The 17186-nt window shown below is 53.1% G+C and overlaps 1 protein-coding gene across 4 annotated transcripts in view; it reads left to right on the plus strand.

Moving 5' to 3' along the window:
* Nucleotides 1-273: 273 nt before the first annotated feature.
* The window catches only part of LOC123751070 (methyl farnesoate epoxidase), a 330011-nt gene continuing 313098 nt past the window's right edge, over nt 274-17186 (plus strand). For 2 of the 4 annotated variants that reach the window (XM_069305551.1, XM_069305553.1), the window contains exon 1: nt 274-512. The gene's annotated coding sequence lies outside the window, so the exon portion shown is untranslated. The remainder of the gene's footprint in view (nt 513-17186) is intronic. The other 2 variants (XM_069305552.1, XM_069305554.1) reach the window with 2 other exon arrangements.

Consider the following 17186-nt stretch of genomic DNA (forward strand, 5'->3'; position numbering starts at 1 on the left):
CACCCACTACCCAGACCTGGTGGACGCCTCCTCCCAGTACTCTCACACCAGTACACCCACTACCCAGCCCTGGTGGACTCCTCCTCTGGTACTCTCACACCAGTACCAACCTTACCTTCATCACTGTTCATATCAGGTAACTACAGTAGTGTTCTACAATAATAACTTTACAAATATAAGAAGTAATGAATAGTTGAACCCAGACTTTGTAAATGTTATCATTAAGTCTTTATCACAAGTGTCAATGATAAGGCGGGACACTGGTGCCCGTGGCTCAGTACGGTCGCCACGGTCACACTGTCAACATCTCAGTCCGTGGCTCAGTTCGGTCGCCACGGTCACACTGTCAACATCTCAGTCCGTGGCTCAGTTCGGTCGCCACGGTCACACTGTCAACATCTCAGTCCGTGGCTGAGTTCGGTCGACACGGTCACACTGTCAACATCTCAGTTCGGTCGACACGGCGACACTGTCAACATCTCCGTCCGTGGCCAACTTGTAGCAGTGTTAAGGTAGTGATGTGTTCGTCCAGCAGTGTACCCGGGGCACTGTAGTGATATGTTCGTCCTGTAGTGTACTCGTGGCACTGTAGTGATATGTTCGTCCAGCAGTGTACCCGGGGCACTGTAGTGATGTGTTCATCCAACAGTGAACCCGGGGCACTGTAATGATATGATCGTCCTGTAGTGTACCCGGGGCACTGTAGTGATGTGTTCGTCCAGCAGTGTACCCGGAGCACTGTAGTGATATGTTCGTCCTACTTGGGGTATGTGAACTTAACAGTACATGGATCAAGGGAACGTGCATATGAAACAAAGTGTATACGACACTAGGTGGTTATATGACAAGGTGCATATAAGACACCTTGCGTATAAGACAAGGTGCATATAAAACTAGGCGCATATCAGACAAGATGCATATCAGATAATTTTCATTTAAGACAATGTTCACGTAAAACAAAGTACACATAAGATAAGGTGCATATAAGACAAATGTATAAAACAAAAGATGCAAATATGAAAAGATGTATATAAGAAAAAATATATACAACAAGATACCTTTAAGACAAGATGCATATACGAAAGGTACACGTAAGACAAGGTGCATATAAGACAAATACATATAAGTCAAAGTGTATGAAAAAGAAGATGCCTATAAGACTAGGCGCATATAAGACAACGTGCATATAATACAAGGTATATATAAGACTAGTCGCATATAAGTCAAACTGCATATAAACCAACGTGACCCCTTGAAGTGTGGTTGTTATGAACCTGGTCTGTTGTGGTCCTGGTCTGTTGTGGTCCTGGTCTGTTGTGGTCCTGGTCTGTTGAGGTCCTGGTCTGTTGTGGTCCTGGTCTGTTGAGACCCTGGTCTGTTGTGACCCTGGTCTGTTGTGACCCTGGTCTGTTGTGGTCCTGGTCTGTTGTGACCCTGGTCTGTTGTGGTCCTGGTCTGTTGTGGTCCTGGTCTGTTGTGACCCTGGTCTGTTGTGGTCCTGGTCTGTTGTGACCCTGGTCTGTTGTGACCCTGGTCTGTTGTGACCCTGGTCTGTTGAGACCCTGGTCTGTTGTGACCCTGGTCTGTTGTGACCCTGGTCTGTTGTGGTCCTGGTCTGTTGTGACCCTGGTCTGCTGTGACCCTAGTCTGCTGTGACCCTGGTCTGCTGTAACCCTGGTCTCTTGTGGTCCTGGTCTGCTGTGACCCTGGTCTGCTGTGACCCTGCTCTGCTGTGACCCTGGTCTTGTGACCCTGCTCTGCTGTGACTCTGGTCTGTTGTGAACCTAGTGTGCTAAGACCCTGGTCTGCTGTGACCATGGTCTGCTGTGACCCTAGTCTGTTGTGACCCTGGAGTGTTGTCACCCTAATGTGCTGTGACCCTTGTCTGTTGTGACCCTGGTCTGTTGTGACCCTGGTCTGTTGAGACCCTGGTCTGTTGTGACCCTAGTGTGCTGTGACCCTGGTCTGCTGTGACCCTGGTCTGTTGTGGTCCTGGTCTGTTGTGACTCTGGTCAGTTGTAGTCCTGGACAGTTGTGACCTTGGTCTGTTGCGGTCCTGGTCTGTTGTGATCCTGGTCTGTTGTGATCTTGGTCTGTTGTGACCCTGGGTTGTTGTGGTCCTGATCTGTTGTGACCCTGGTCTGTTGTGACCCTGGTCTGTTGTGGTCCTGGTCTGTTGTGACCCCCTGGTCTGCTGTGACCCTGGTCTGTTGTGGTCCTGGACTGTTGCGGTCCTGGTCTGTTGTGATCCTGGTCTGTTGTGGCCCTGGTCTGTTGTGACCCTGGTCTGTTGTGGACCGGGTCTGTTGTGACGTTGGTCTGCTGTGACCCTGGTCTGATGTGGCCCTGGTCTGTTTTGGCCCTGGTCTGTTGTGACCCTGGTCTGTTGTGACCCTCGTCTGTTGTGGTCCTGGTCTGTTGAGGTCCTGGACTGTTGTGACCCTGGTCTCTTGTGACCCTGGTTTGCTGTGACCCTGGTCTGTTGAGGTCCTGGTCTGTAATTGTGACCATGGTCTGTTGGGACCCTCAGCTGCTGTGACCCTGAGCTGTTGTGGTCCTGGTCTGTTGTGGTCCTGGTCTGTTGTGACCCTGGTCTGTTGTAGTCCTGGTCTGTTGTGACCCTGGTCTATTGTGACCCTTGTCTGATGTGGTCATGGTCTTATGTGGTCCTGGTCTGTTATGACCCAGGTCTGATGTGACCCTGGTCTGTTGTGGTCCTGGTCTGTTGTGGTCCTGGTCTGTTGTGACCCTGGTCTGTTGTGGTCCTGGTCTGGTGTGACTCTGGTCTGCTGTGACCCTGGTCTGTTGTGGCCCTGGTCTGTTGTGACCCTGGTCTGTTGTGACCCTGGCCTGCTGTGGTCCTGGTCTGTTGTGACCGTGGTCTGTTGTGACACTGGTCTGTTGTGGTCCTGGTCTGTTGTGACCCTGGTCTATTGTGACCCTTGTCTGATGTGGTCATGGTCTTATGTGGTCCTGGTCTGATATGACCCAGGTCTGCTGTGACCCTGGTCTGTTGTGGTCCTGGTCTGTTGTGGTCCTGGTCTGTTGTGACCCTGGTCTGTTGTGGTCCTGGTCTGTTGTGACTCTGGTCTGCTGTGACCCTGGTCTGTTGTGGCCCTGGTCTGTTGTGACCCTGGTCTGTTGTGACCCTGGCCTGCTGTGGTCCTGGTCTGTTGTGACCGTGGTCTGTTGTGACACTGGTCTGTTGTGGTCCTGGTCTGCTGTGACCCTGGTCTGTTGTGGCCTTGGTCTGTTGTGACCCTGGTCTGTTGTGACCCCTGGTCTGTTATGATCCTTGGTCTGTTGTGACCCTGGTCTGTTGTGACCCTGGAGTGTTGTGACCCTAGTGTGTTGTGACCCTGCTCTTTTGTGACCCTGGTCTGTTGTGACCTTGGTCTGTTGTGGTCCTGGTCTGTTGTGGTCTTGGTCTGTTGTGACACTGGGTCTGTTGTGGCCCTGGTATGTTGTGACCCTGGTCTGTTGTGACCCTGGTCTGCTGTGACCCTGGTCTGTTGTGGTCCTGGTCTGTTGTGACCCTAATCTGTTATGACCCTGTTCTGTTGTGACCCTGGTCTGTTGTGACCCTGGTCTGTTGTGACCAGGTCAGTTGTGACCCTGTTCTGTTGTGACCCTGGTCTGTTGTGACTCTGGTCTTTTGTGACCCTAGTGTGCTGTGACCCTGGTCTGCTGTGACCCTGGTCTGTTGTGACCCTAGTCTGTTGTGACCCTGGTCTGTTGTGACCCTAGTGTGCTTTGACTCTGGTCTGCTGTGACCCTGGTCTGTTGTGACCCTGGTCAGTTGTTACCCTGGTCTGTTGTGACCCTGTTCTGTTGTGACTCTGGTCTGATGTGACCCTGGTCTGTTGTGACCCTGGTCTGTTGTGACATTGGTCTGTTGTGAACCTGATCTGCTGTGACCCTGGTCTGTTGTGGTCCTGATCTGTTTTGATCCTGGTCTGATGTGGACCTGATCCGTTATGACCTTGGTCTGCTGTGAGCCTGATCTGTTGTGGTCCTGGTCTGCTGTGAGCCTGATCTGTTGTGGTCCTGGTCTGTTGTGGTCCTGATCTGTTGTGACCCTGGTCTGTTGTAGTCCTGGTCTGTTGTGGTCCTGGTCTGTTGTGCCCCTGGTCTGTTGTGACCCTGGTCTGTTGTTACCCTGGTCTGTTATCACCCTGGTCTTCTCTGACCCTGGTCTGTTGTGACATTGGTCTGTTTTGACCCTGGTCTGTTCTGACCTTGGAGTGTTGTGATACTAGTGTGCTGTGACCCTTGTATATTGTGACCCTGGTCTGTTGTGACCCTGGTCTGCTGTGACTCTGGTCTGTTGTGGATCTGGTCTGTTGTGACCGAGGTCTGTTTGGGTCCTGGACTGTTGTGAACTTGGTCTGTTGTGGTCCTGGTCTGTTGTGACCCTAGTTTGTTGTGGTCCTAGTCTGTTGTGACCCTGGTCTGTTGTGGTCATGGTCTATTGTGACCCTGATCTGGTGTGACCCTGGTATGTTGTGGGCCTGGTCTGTTGTGGCCCTGGTCTGTTGTGACCCTGGTCTGTTGTGACGCTGGTCTGTTGTAACCTTGGCCTGCTGTGACCCTGGTCGATTGTGGTCCTTGTCTGTTGTGACCCTGTTCTGTTGTGACCCTGTTCTGTTGTAACCCTAATCTGTTGTGGTCCTGGTGTGTTTTGACCCTGGTCTGTTGTTGCCCTGGTCTGTTGTGGCCCTGGTCTGTTGTGACCCTGGTCTGTTGTGACCCTGGTCTGTTGTGACCTTGGCCTGCTGTGACCCTGGTCGGTTGTGGTCCTGGTCTGTTGTGACTCTGTTCTGTTGTGACCCTGTTCTGTTGTAACCCTAATCTGTTGTGGTCCTAATCTGTTGTGACCCTGATCTGTTGTGACCCTGGTCTGATATGACCCTGGTCTGCTAAGACCCTGGTCTGTTGTGACCCTGGTCTCTTGTGGTCCTGGTCTGTTGTGACCCAGATCTGTTGTGACCCTGATCTGCTGTGACCCTGGTCTGTTGTGACCCTGGTCTGCCGTGACCCAGGTCTGTTGTGACCCTGTTCCGTTGCGACCCTGTTCTGTTGTGGTCCTGGTTTGTTATGACCCTGGTCTGTTGTGACCCTGGTCAGTTGTGACTCTGGTCTGTTGTGACCCTGGTCTGTTGCGACCATGTTCTGTTGTGGTCCTGGTCTGTTGTGACCCTGGTCTGTTGTGACCCTGGTCTGTTGTGACTCTGGTCTGTTGTGACCCTGGTATGTTGTGACCCTGGTTTGTTTTGGTCCTGGTCTGTTGTGACCCTCGTCTGTTGTGACCCTGGTCTGTTTTGACCCTAGTCTGTTGTGACCCTGTTCTGTTGTAACTCTGGTCTGTTGTGACCCTGGCCTGTTGTGACCCTGTTCGGTGTTGGTCCTAGTCTGTTGTGACTCTGGTCTGTAGTGACCCTGGTCTGTTGTGACCCTGTTCTGTTGTGACCCTGGTCTGTTGTGGTCCTGTTCTGTTGTGGTCCTGGTCTGTTGTGAACCTGGCCTGTTGTGACCCTGGCCTGTTGTGACCCTGTTCAGTTGTGGTCCTGGTCTGTTGTGACTCTGATCAGTTGTGACCCTGGTCTGTTGTAGTTCTGGTCTGTTGTGACCCTGGTCTGTTGTAACCCTGGTCAGTTGTGACTCTTTTCTGTTGTGAACCTGGTCTGTTGTGACCGTGGATTGTTGTGACTCTGGTCTGTTGTGACCCTGGTCTGTTGCGACCATGTTCTGTTGTGGTCCTGGTCTGTTGTGACCCTAGTCTGTTGTGACCCTGGTCTGTTGTGACTCTGGTCTGTTGTGACCCTGGTATGTTGTGACCCTGGTTTGTTTTGGTCCTGGTCTGTTGTGACCCTCGTCTGTTGTGACCCTGGTCTGTTTTGACCCTAGTCTGTTGTGACCCTGTTCTGTTGTAACTCTGGTCTGTTGTGACCCTGGCCTGTTGTGACCCTGTTCGGTGTTGGTCCTAGTCTGTTGTGACTCTGGTCTGTAGTGACCCTGGTCTGTTGTGACCCTGTTCTGTTGTGACCCTGGTCTGTTGTGGTCCTGTTCTGTTGTGGTCCTGGTCTGTTGTGAACCTGGCCTGTTGTGACCCTGGCCTGTTGTGACCCTGTTCAGTTGTGGTCCTGGTCTGTTGTGACTCTGATCAGTTGTGACCCTGGTCTGTTGTAGTTCTGGTCTGTTGTGACCCTGGTCTGTTGTAACCCTGGTCAGTTGTGACTCTTTTCTGTTGTGAACCTGGTCTGTTGTGACCGTGGATTGTTGTGACCCTGGTCTGTTGTGACCCTAGTGAGCTGTGACCCTGGTCTGCTGTGACCCTGGTCTGTTGTAACCCTGGTCTGTTGTGACCCTGGTCAGTTGTGACCCTGGTCTGTTGTGACCCTGTTCTGTTGTGACCCTGGTCTGTTGTGGTCCTGTTCTGTTGTGGTCCTGGTCTGTTGTGAACCTGGTCTGTTGTTGTCCTGGTCTGTTGTGGTCCTGGTCTGTTGTGACCCTGGTCTGTTGTTGCCTTGGTCTGTTGTGACTTTTGTCTGTTTTGGTCCTGATCTGTTGTGACCCTGGTCTGCTGTGACCCTGGTCTGCTGTGACCCTGGTCTGTTGTGGCCCTGGTCTGTTGTGTCCCTTGTCTGTTGTGACCCTTGTCTGCTGTGACCCTTGTCTGCTGTGACCCTGGTCTGTTGTGGTCCTAGTCTGTTGTGACCCTGGTGTGTTTTGACCCTGGTCTGTTGCGACCCTGCTTTGTTGTGGCCCAAGTGTGCTGTGACCCTGGTCTGTAAATTGTGACCTGGTCTGTTGTGGTCCATGTCTGTTGTGACCCTGATCTGTTGTGGTCCTGGTCTGTTGGGACCTGGCCTGTTGTGATTCTGGTCTGTTGTGACCCTGGTCTGCTATGACCCTGGTCTGTTGAGGTCCTGGTCTGTTGTGACCCTGGTCTTTTGTGGTCCTGGACTGTTGTGACCCTGGTCTGTTGTAGTCCTGGTCTGTTGTAGTCCTGGTCTGTTGTGACCCTGGTCTGTTGCGACCCTGCTTTGTTGTGGCCCAAGTGAGCTGTGACCCTGGTCTGCTGTGACAATGGTCTGTTGTGACCCTAGTATGTTGTGACCCTGGTCTGTAAATTGTGACCTGGTCTGTTGTGGTCCATGTCTGTTGTGACCCTGATCTGTTGTGGTCCTGGTCTGTTGGGTCCTGGCCTGTTGTGATTCTGGTCTGTTTTGACCCTGGTCTGACGTGACCCTGGTCAGTTGTGACCCTGGTCTGCCATGACCCTGGTCTGTTGAGGTCCTGGTCGGTTGTGACCCTTGTCTTTTGTGGTCCTGGACTGTTGTGACCCTGGTCTGTTGTAGTCCTGGTCTGTTGTAGTCCTGGTCTGTTGTGACCCTGGTCTGTTGTGGTCCTGGTCTGTTGTGACCCTGGTCTGTTGTGACCCTGGTCTGTTGTGACTCTGGTCTGTTGTGACCCTGGTCTGTTGAGACTCTGATCTGTTTTGGTCCTGGTCTGTTGTGACCCTCGTTTGTTGCGACCCTGGTCGGTTGTGACCCTGGTCAGGGATGACCCTGGTCTGTTGTGGCCCTGTTCTGTTGTGACCCTGTCTGCGGTGACCCTGGTCTGTTATGACCCTAGTCTGTTGTGACCCTGGTCTGTTGTGACCAGTGGTTTGTTGTGGTCCTGGTCGGTTTGTGTCCCTTGTTTGTTGTGACACTGGTCTGTTGTGACCCTAGTATGGTGTGACCCTGGTCTGCTGTGACCCTGGTCTGTTGTGACTCTGGTCGGTTGTGACCCTGGTCAATTGTAACCTTGATCTGTTGTGGTCCTAGTCTGTTGTGACCCTTGGTCTGTTGGGTTCTGATCTGTTGTGGTCTTGGTCTGTTGTGACCCTGGTCTGATGTGACCCTGGTCAGTTTTCACCCTGATCTGTTGTGACCCTGGTCTGTTGTGACCCTCGTCTGTTGAGACCCTAGCGTGCTGTGACCCTGGTCTGTTGTGACCGTGGTCTGTTGTGACCGTGGTCTGTTGTGGCCATGGTCTGCTATGACCTTGGTCTGTTGAGGTCCTGGTCTGTTGTGACCCTGGTCTGTTGTGACCCTGGTCTGTTGTGACTCTGGTCTGTTGTGACCCTCGTCTGTTGTGACCCTGGTCTGTTTTGACCCTAGTCTGTTGTGACCCTGTTCTGTTGTAACTCTGGTCTGTTGTGACCCTGGCCTGTTGTGACCCTGTTCGGTGTTGGTCCTAGTCTGTTGTGACTCTGGTCTGTAGTGACCCTGGTCTGTTGTGACCCTGTTCTGTTGTGACCCTGGTCTGTTGTGGTCCTGTTCTGTTGTGGTCCTGGTCTGTTGTGAACCTGGCCTGTTGTGACCCTGGCCTGTTGTGACCCTGTTCAGTTGTGGTCCTGGTCTGTTGTGACTCTGATCAGTTGTGACCCTGGTCTGTTGTAGTTCTGGTCTGTTGTGACCCTGGTCGGTTGTAACCCTGGTCAGTTGTGACTCTTTTCTGTTGTGAACCTGGTCTGTTGTGACCGTGGATTGTTGTGACCCTGGTCTGTTGTGACCCTAGTGAGCTGTGACCCTGGTCTGCTGTGACCCTGGTCTGTTGTAACCCTGGTCTGTTGTGACCCTGGTCAGTTGTGACCCTGGTCTGTTGTGACCCTGTTCTGTTGTGACCCTGGTCTGTTGTGGTCCTGTTCTGTTGTGGTCCTGGTCTGTTGTGAACCTGGTCTGTTGTTGTCCTGGTCTGTTGTGGTCCTGGTCTGTTGTGACCCTGGGCTGTTGTTGCCTTGGTCTGTTGTGACTTTTTTCTGTTTTGGTCCTGATCTGTTGTGACCCTGGTCTGCTGTGACCCTGGTCTGCTGTGACCCTGGTCTGTTGTGGCCCTGGTCTGTTGTGTCCCTTGTCTGTTGTGACCCTTGTCTGCTGTGACCCTGGTCTGTTGTGGTCTTGGTCTGTTGTGACCCTGGTCTGTTTTGACCCTGGTCTGTTGCGACCCTGCTTTGTTGTGGCCCAAGTGTGCTGTGACCCTGGTCTGCTGTGACAATGGTCTGTTGTGACCCTAGTGTGCTGTGACCCTAGTCTGTAAATTGTGACCTGGTCTGTTGTGGTCCATGTCTGTTGTGACCCTGATCTGTTGTGGTCCTGGTCTGTTGGGACCTGGCCTGTTGTGATTCTGGTCTGTTGTGACCCTGGTCTGCTATGACCCTGGTCTATTGAGGTCCTGGTCTGTTGTGACCCTGGTCTTTTGTGGTCCTGGACTGTTGTGACCCTGGTCTGTTGTAGTCCTGGTCTGTTGTAGTCCTGGTCTGTTGTGACCCTGGTCTGTTGCGACCCTGCTTTGTTGTGGCCCAAATGAGCTGTGACCCTGGTCTGCTGTGACAATGGTCTGTTGTGACCCTAGTATGTTGTGACCCTGGTCTGTAAATTGTGACCTGGTCTGTTGTGGTCCATGTCTGTTGTGACCCTGATCTGTTGTGGTCCTGGTCTGTTGGGTCCTGGCCTGTTGTGATTCTGGTCTGTTGTGACCCTGGTCTGACGTGACCCTGGTCAGTTGTGACCCTGGTCTGCCATGACCCTGGTCTGTTGAGGTCCTGGTCTGTTGTGACCCTGGTCTTTTGTGGTCCTGGACTGTTGTGACCCTGGTCTGTTGTAGTCCTGGTCTGTTGTAGTCCTGGTCTGTTGTGACCCTGGTCTGTTGTCGTCCTGGTCTGTTGTGACCCTGGTCTGTTGTGACCCTGGTCTGTTGTGACCCTGGTCTGTTGTGACTCTGGTCTGTTGTGGTCCTGGTCTGTTGTGACCCTGGTCTGTTGTGTCCCTGGTCTGTTGTGACCCTGGTCTGTTGTGACTCTGGTCTGTTGTGACCCTCGTTTGTTGCGACCCTGGTCGGTTGTGACCCTGGTCAGGGATGACCCTGGTCTGTTGTGGCCCTGTTCTGTTGTGACCCTGTCTGCGGTGACCCTGGTCTGTTATGACCCTAGTCTGTTGTGACCCTGGTCTGTTGTGACCAGTGGTTTGTTGTGGTCCTGGTCGGTTTGTGTCCCTTGTTTGTTGTGACACTGGTCTGTTGTGACCCTAGTATGGTGTGACCCTGGTCTGCTGTGACCCTGGTCTGTTGTGACTCTGGTCGGTTGTGACCCTGGTCAATTGTAACCTTGATCTGTTGTGGTAATAATCTGTTGTGACCCTTGGTCTGTTGGGTTCTGATCTGTTGTGACCCTAGTATGGTGTGACCCTGGTCTGCTGTGACCCTGGTCTGTTGTGACCCTGGTCTGTTGTGACCCTGGTCTGATGTGACCCCTGGTCAGTTTTCACCCCGATCTGTTGTGACCCTGGTCTGTTGTGACCCTCGTCTGTTGAGACCCTAGCGTGCTGTGACCCTGGTCTGTTGTGACCGTGGTCTGTTGTGACCGTGGTCTGTTGTGACCATGGTCTGCTATGACCTTGGTCTGTTGAGGTCCTGGTCTGTTGTGACCCTGATCTGTTGGGGTTCTGGACTGTTGTGACCCTGGTCTGTTGTAGTCCTGGTCTGTTGTAGTCCTGGTCAGTTGTAGTCCTGGTCTGTTGTGACCCTGGTCTGTTGTGACTCTGGTCTGTTGTGTCCCTGGTCTGTTGTGGTCCTAGTCTGTTGTGACCCTGGTCTGTTGTGGCCCTGGTCTGTTGTGACCCTGGTCTGTTGTGACCCTGGTCTGCTGTGACCCTGGTCTTCTCTGACCCTGGTCTGTTGTGACATTGGTCTGTTTTGACCCTGGTCTGTTGTGGTCCTGGTCTGTTGTGACCCTGGTCTGTTGGGACCCTGGTCTGTTCTGACCCTGGAGTGTTGTGATACAAGTGTGCTGTGACCCTTGTATATTGTGACCCTGGTCTGCTGTGACTCTGGTCTGTTGTGGACCTGGTCTGTTGTGACCGAGGTCTGTTGGGGTCTTGGACTGTTGTGACCTTGGTCTGTTGTGGTCTAGATCTGTTGTGACCCTGGTCTATTGTGGCCCTTGTCTGTTGTGACCCTGGTCTATTGTGGCCCTTGTCTGTTGTGACCCTGGTCTGTTGTCTGTTGTGGCCCTGGTCTGTTGTGACCTTGGTCTGTTGTGACGCTGGTCTGTTGTAATCATGGCCTGCTGTGACCCTGGTCGGTTGTGGTCCTGGTCTGTTGTGACCCTGTTCTGTTGTGACCCTGTTCTGTTGTGACCCTAATCTGTTGTGGTCCTGTTGTGTTGTGACCCTGGTCTGTTGTGGCCCTGGTCTGTTGTGGCCCTGGTCTGTTGTGACCTTGGCTTACTGTGACCCTGGTCGGTTGTGGTCCTGGTCTGTTGTGACTCTGTTTTGTTGTGACCCTGTTCTGTTGTGACTCTAATCTGTTGTGGTCCTAATCTGTTGTGACCCTGATCTGTTGTGACCCTAGTCTGATATAACCCTGTTCTGCTAAGACCCTGGTCTGTTGTGACCCTGGTCTCTTGTGGTTCTGGTCTGTTGTGACCCAGATATGTTGAGGCCCAGGTCTGTTGTGACCCTGGTCTTTTGTGACCCTGGTCTGCTGTGACCCTGGTCTGTTGTGACCCTGGTCTGCTGTGACCCTGGTCTGTTGTGACCCTGTTCCGTTGCGACCCTGTTCTGTTGTGGTCCTGGTTTGTTATGACCCTGGTCTGTTGTGACCCTGGTCTGCGGTGACCCTGGTCAGCTGTCGTCCTGGTCTGTTGAGACCCTTGTCTGTTGTGACCCTGGTCTGTTGTGACCCTGGTCTGTTGTGGTCCTAGTCTGTTGTGGTCCTGGTCTGTTGTGGTCGTGGTCTGCTGTAACCCTGGTCGGATGTATGTCCTGGTCTGTTGTGGTCCTCGTCTGTTGTGACCCTGGTCTGTTGTGGTCCTGATCTGTTGTGACCCTGGTCTGCTGTGACCCTGGTCTGCTGTGACCCTTTTCTGCTGTGACCCTGGTATGTTATGGTCCTGGTCTGTTGTGACCCTGGTCTGTTTTGACCTTGGTCAGTTGTGGTCCTGGTCTATTATGATCCTGGTCTGTTGTGACCCTGGTCAGTTGTGGTCCTGGTCTGTTGTGACCCTGGTCTGTTGTGACCCTGGTCTGTTGTGACCGTGGTCTCTTGTGGTCCATGTCTGTTGTGACCCTGGTCTCTTGCGGCCCTGGTCTGTTGTGAACCTGGTCTGTTGTGACCCTGGTCTGCTGTGACCCCGGTCGGTTGTGATCCTGGTCTGCTGTCACCCTGGTCTGTTGTGACTATGGTCTGTTGTGACTCCTGGTCTGTTGGGTTCTGATCTGTTGTGAACCTGGTCTGATGTGACCCCTGGTCAGTTTTCACCCTGGTCTGTTGTGACCCTGGTCTGTTGTGACCCTCGTCTGTTGAGACCCTAGCGTGCTGTGACCCTGGTCTGTTGTGACCGTGGTCTGTTGTGACCGTGGTCTGTTGTGACCATGGTCTGCTATGTCCTTGGTCTGTTGAAGTCCTGGTCTGTTGTGACCCTGATCTGTTGTGGTCCTGGACTGTTGTGACCCTGGTCTGTTGTAGTCCTGGTCTGTTGTGACCCTGGTCTGTTGTGACTCTGATCTGTTGTGACCCCGGTCTGCTGTGGTCGTAGTCTGTTATGACCCTGGTCTGTTGTGACCCTGGTCTGTTGTGACCCTGGTCTGCTGTGACCCTGGTCTGTTTTGACCCTGGTCTTCTCTGACCCTGGTCTGTTGTGACATTGGTCTGTTTTGACCCTGGTCTGTTGTGGTCCTGGTCTGTTGTGACACTGGTCTGTTCTGACCCTTTTGTGTTGTGATACTAGTGTGATGTGACACCTTGTATATTGTGACCCTGGTCTGTTGTGACCCTGGTCTGCTGTGACTCTTGTCTGTTGTGGACCTGGTCTGTTGTGACCGAGGTCTGTTGGGGTCCTGGACTGTTGTGACCTTGGTCTGATGTGGTCCAGGTCTGTTGTGACCCTAGTTTGTTGTGGTCTTAGTCTGTTGTGATCCTGGTCTGTTGTGACCCTGGTCTGCTGTGGTCCTGGTCTGTTGTGACCATGGTCTGTTGTGGCCCTGGTCTGTTGTGACCCTGGTCTGTTGTGACCCTGGTCTGTTGTGACGCTGGTCTGTTGTAACCTTGGCCTGCTGTGACCCTGGTCGGATGTGGTCCTGGTCTGTTGTGACCCTGTTCTGTTGCGACCCTGTTCTGTTGTGACCCTAATCTGTTGTGGTCCTGGTGTATTGTGACCCTGGTCTGTTGTGGCCCTGGTCTGTTGTGGCCCTGGTCTGTTGTGACCCTGGTCTGTTGTGACCTTGGCCTGCTTTGACCCTGGTCGGTTGTGGTCCTGGTCTGTTGTGACTCTGTTTTGTTGTGACCGTGTTCTGTTGTGACCCTAATCTATTGTGGTCCTCATCTGTTGTGACCCTGATCTGTTGTGACCCCTGGTCTGATATGACCCTGGTCTGCTAAGACCCTGGTCTGTTGTGATCCTTGTCTTTTGTGGTCCTGGTATGTTGTGACCAGGATCTGTTGAGACCCTGGTCTGTTGTGACCCTCGTCTGTTGTGACCCTAATCTGCTGTGACCCTGGTCTGTTGTGACCCTGGTCTGCTGTGACCCTGGTCTGTTGTGACCCTCTTCCGTTGCGACCCTGTTCTGTTGTGGTCCTGGTTTGTTATGACCCTGGTCTGTTGTGACCTTGGTTTGTTTTGACTCTGGTCTGTTGTGACCCTGGTCTTTGGCAACCATGTTCTGTTGTGGACCTGGTCTGTTGTGACCCTGGTCTGTTGTGACCCTGGTCTGTTGTGGCTCTGGTCTGTTGTGACCCTGGTCTGTTGTGACCCTTGTTTGTTTTGGTTCTAGTCTGTTGTGACCCCCGTCTGTTGTGACCCTGTTCGGTTGTGACCCCCGTCTGTTGTGACCCTGGTCAGTTGTGACCCTGGTCAGTTGTGACCCTGGTCAGTTGTGACCCTGCTCTGTTGTGGCCCTGGTCTGTTGTGACCCTGGTCTGCGATGACCCTGCACTGTTATGACGCTGGTCTGTTAACACCCTGGTCAGCTGTCGTCCTGGTCTGTTGTGACCTTTGTCTGTTGTGACCCTGGTCTGTTGTGACCCTGGTCTGTTGTGGTCCTGGTCTGTTGTAGTCCTGGTCTGTTGTGGTCCTGATCTGTCTTGACCCTGGTCTGCTGTGACCCTGGTCTGCTGTGACCCTGGTCTGTTGTGACCCTGGTCTGTTGTGACCCTTGTCTGCTGTGACCCTGGTTTGTTATGGTCCTGGTCTGTTGTGACCCTGGTCTGTTTTGACCCTGGTCAGCTGTCGTCCTGGTCTGTTGTGACCCTGGTCTGTTGTGACCCTGGTCTGTTGTGGTCCTGGTCTGTCGTGACCCTGGTCTGTTGTGACCGTGGTCTCTAGTGGTCCATGTCTGTTGTGACCCTGGTCTCTTGCGGCCCAGGTCTGTTGTGACCCTGGTCTGTTGTGACCCTGGTCTGCTGTGACCCCGGTCGGTTGTGACCCTGATCGGCTGTGACCCTGGTCTGTTGTGACCCTGGTCTGCTGTCACCCTGGTCTGTTGAGACTATGGTCTGTTGTGACCCTGGTCTGTTGTGACCCTGGTCTGTTGTTACCAGTGGTCTGTTGTGGTCCTGGTCTGTTGTGACCCTCGTTTGTTGTGACCCTGGTCTGTTTTGATCCTAGTGTGCTGTGACCCTGGTCTGCTATGACCCATGTCTGTGGTGACCCTGGTCTGTTAGACCCTGGTTTGTTGTGACCCTAGTGTGCTGTGACCCTGGTCTGTTGTGGTCCTAGTATATTGTGACCCTGGTCTGTTGTGGTCCTGGTCTGTTATGACCCTGGTCTGTTGTGGTCCTGGTCTGTTGTGACCCTAGTCTGTTGAGACCTTGGCCTGCTGTGACCCTGGTCGGTTGTGGTCCTAATCTGTTGTGACCCTGGCCTGTTGTGATCCTGTTCTCTTGTGACCCTGTTCTGTTGTGAACTTCGTCTGTTGTGACCCTGGTCTGTTTTGACCCTGGTCTGTTGTGCTCCTGGTCTGTTTTGCTCCTGGTCTGTTCTGACCCTGGAGTGTTGTGATACTAGTGTGCTGTGACCCTTTTATATTGTGACCCTGGTCTGTTGTGACCCTGGTCTGCTGTGACTCTGGTCTGTTGTGATCCTGGTCTGTGGTGACCGAGGTCTGTTGGGGTCCTGGACTGTTGTGACCTTGGTCTGTTAAGGTCCTGGTCTGTTAGGACCCTGGTTTGTTGTGGTCCTAGTCTGTTGTGGCCCTGGTCTGTTGTTGTCCTGATCTGTTTTGGTCCTGGTCTGTTGTGACCCCGGTCTGTTGTGGCCTTTGTCTGGTCTGACCTTGGTCTGTTGTGGTTCTGATCTGTTGTGACCCTGGTCTGCTGTGACCCTGGTCTGCTGTGACCCTGGTCTGTTGTGACCCTGGTCTGCTGTGACCCTGTCGGTTGTGACCCTGTTTTGCTGTGACCCTAGTCTGTAGTGACCCTGGTCTGTTGTGACCAGTGGTCTGTTGTGGTCCTGGTCGGTTGTGACCCTTGTTTGTTGTGACCCTGGTCTGTTGTGACTCTGGTCGGTTGTGACCCTGGTCAATTGTAACCTTGATCTGTTGTGGTCCTAGTCTGCTGTGACCCCTGGTATGTTGGGTTCTGATCTGTTGTAATCTTGGTCTGTTTTGACCCTGGTCTGTTGTGACCCTCGTCTGTTGAGACCCTAGCGTGCTGTGACCCTGGTCTGTTGTGACCGTGGTCTGTTGTGACCCTGGTCTGTCGTGACCGTGGTCTGTTGTGACCGTGGTCTCTAGCGGTCCATGTCTGTTGTGACCCTGGTCTCTTGCGGCCCTGGTCTGTTGTGACCCTGGTCTGTTGTGACCCTGGTCTGCTGTGACCCCGGTCGGTTGTGACTCTGATCGGCTGTGACCCTGGTCTGTTGTGACCCTGGTCTGCTGTCACCCTGGTCTGTTGTGACTATGGTCAGTTGTGACCCTGGTCTGTTGTGACCCTGGTCTGTTGTGACCAGTGGTCTGTTGTGGTCCTGGTCTGTTGTGACCCTCGTTTGTTGTGACCCTGGTCTGTTTTGATCCTAGTGTGCTGTGACCCTGGTCTGCTATGACCCATGTCTGTGGTGACCCTGGTCTGTTAGACCCTGGTTTGTTGTGACCCTAGTGTGCTGTGACCCTGGTCTGTTGTGGTCCTAGTATGTTGTGACCCTGGTCTGTTGTGGTCCTGGTCTGTTATGACTCTGGTCTGTTGTGGTCCTGGTCTGTTGTGACCCTAGTCTGTTGTGACCTTGGCCTGCTGTGACCCTGGTCGGTTGTGGTCCTAATCTGTTGTGACCCTGGCCTGTTGTGATCCTGTCCTGTTGTGACCCTGTTCTGTTGTGACCTTCGTCTGTTGTGACCCTGGTCTGTTTTGACCCTGGTCTGTTGTGCTCCTGGTCTGTTGTGCTCCTCGTCAGTTCTGACCCTGGAGTGTTGTGATACTAGTGTGCTGTGACCATTTTATATTGTGACCCTGGTCTGTTGTGACCCTGGTCTGCTGTGACTCTGGTCTGTTGTGATCCTGGTCTGTGGTGACCGAGGTCTGTTGGGGTCCTGGACTGTTGTGACCTTGGTCTGTTAAGGTCCTGGTCTGTTAGGATCCTGGTTTGTTGTGGTCCTAGTCTGTTGTGGCCCTGGTCTGTTAGTGTCCTGATCTGTTTTGGTCCTGGTCTGTTGTGACCCTGGTCTGTTGTGACCCTGGTCTGTTGTGACCCTTGTCTGCATTGACCCTGGTATGTTATGGTCCTGGTCTGTTGTGACCCTGGTCTGTTTTGACCCTGGTCAGTTGTGGTCCTGGTCTGTTGTGAGCCTGGTCTGTTGTGGTCCTGCTCTGTTGTGACGCTTTTCTGTTGTGACCCTGGTCTGTTGTGGTCCTGGTCTGTTGTGACCCTGGTCTGTTGTGACCGTGGTCTGTTGTGACCGTGGTCTCTTGTGGTCTATGTCTCTTGTGACCCTGGTCTCTTGCGGCCCTGGTCTGTTGTGACCCTGGTCTGTTGTGACCCTGGTCTGCTGTGACCCTGTCGGTTGTGACCCTGTTTTGCTGTGACCCTAGTCTGTTGTGACCCTGGTCTGTTGTGACCAGTGGTCTGTTGTGGTCCTGGTCGGTTGTGACCCTTGTTTGTTGTGACCCTGGTCTGTTGTGACTCTGGTCGGTTGTGACCCTGGTCAATTGTA

Source organism: Procambarus clarkii, chromosome 55, assembly GCF_040958095.1.
Source record: "Procambarus clarkii isolate CNS0578487 chromosome 55, FALCON_Pclarkii_2.0, whole genome shotgun sequence".
In the NCBI taxonomy this organism is placed as follows: domain Eukaryota; kingdom Metazoa; phylum Arthropoda; class Malacostraca; order Decapoda; family Cambaridae; genus Procambarus; species Procambarus clarkii.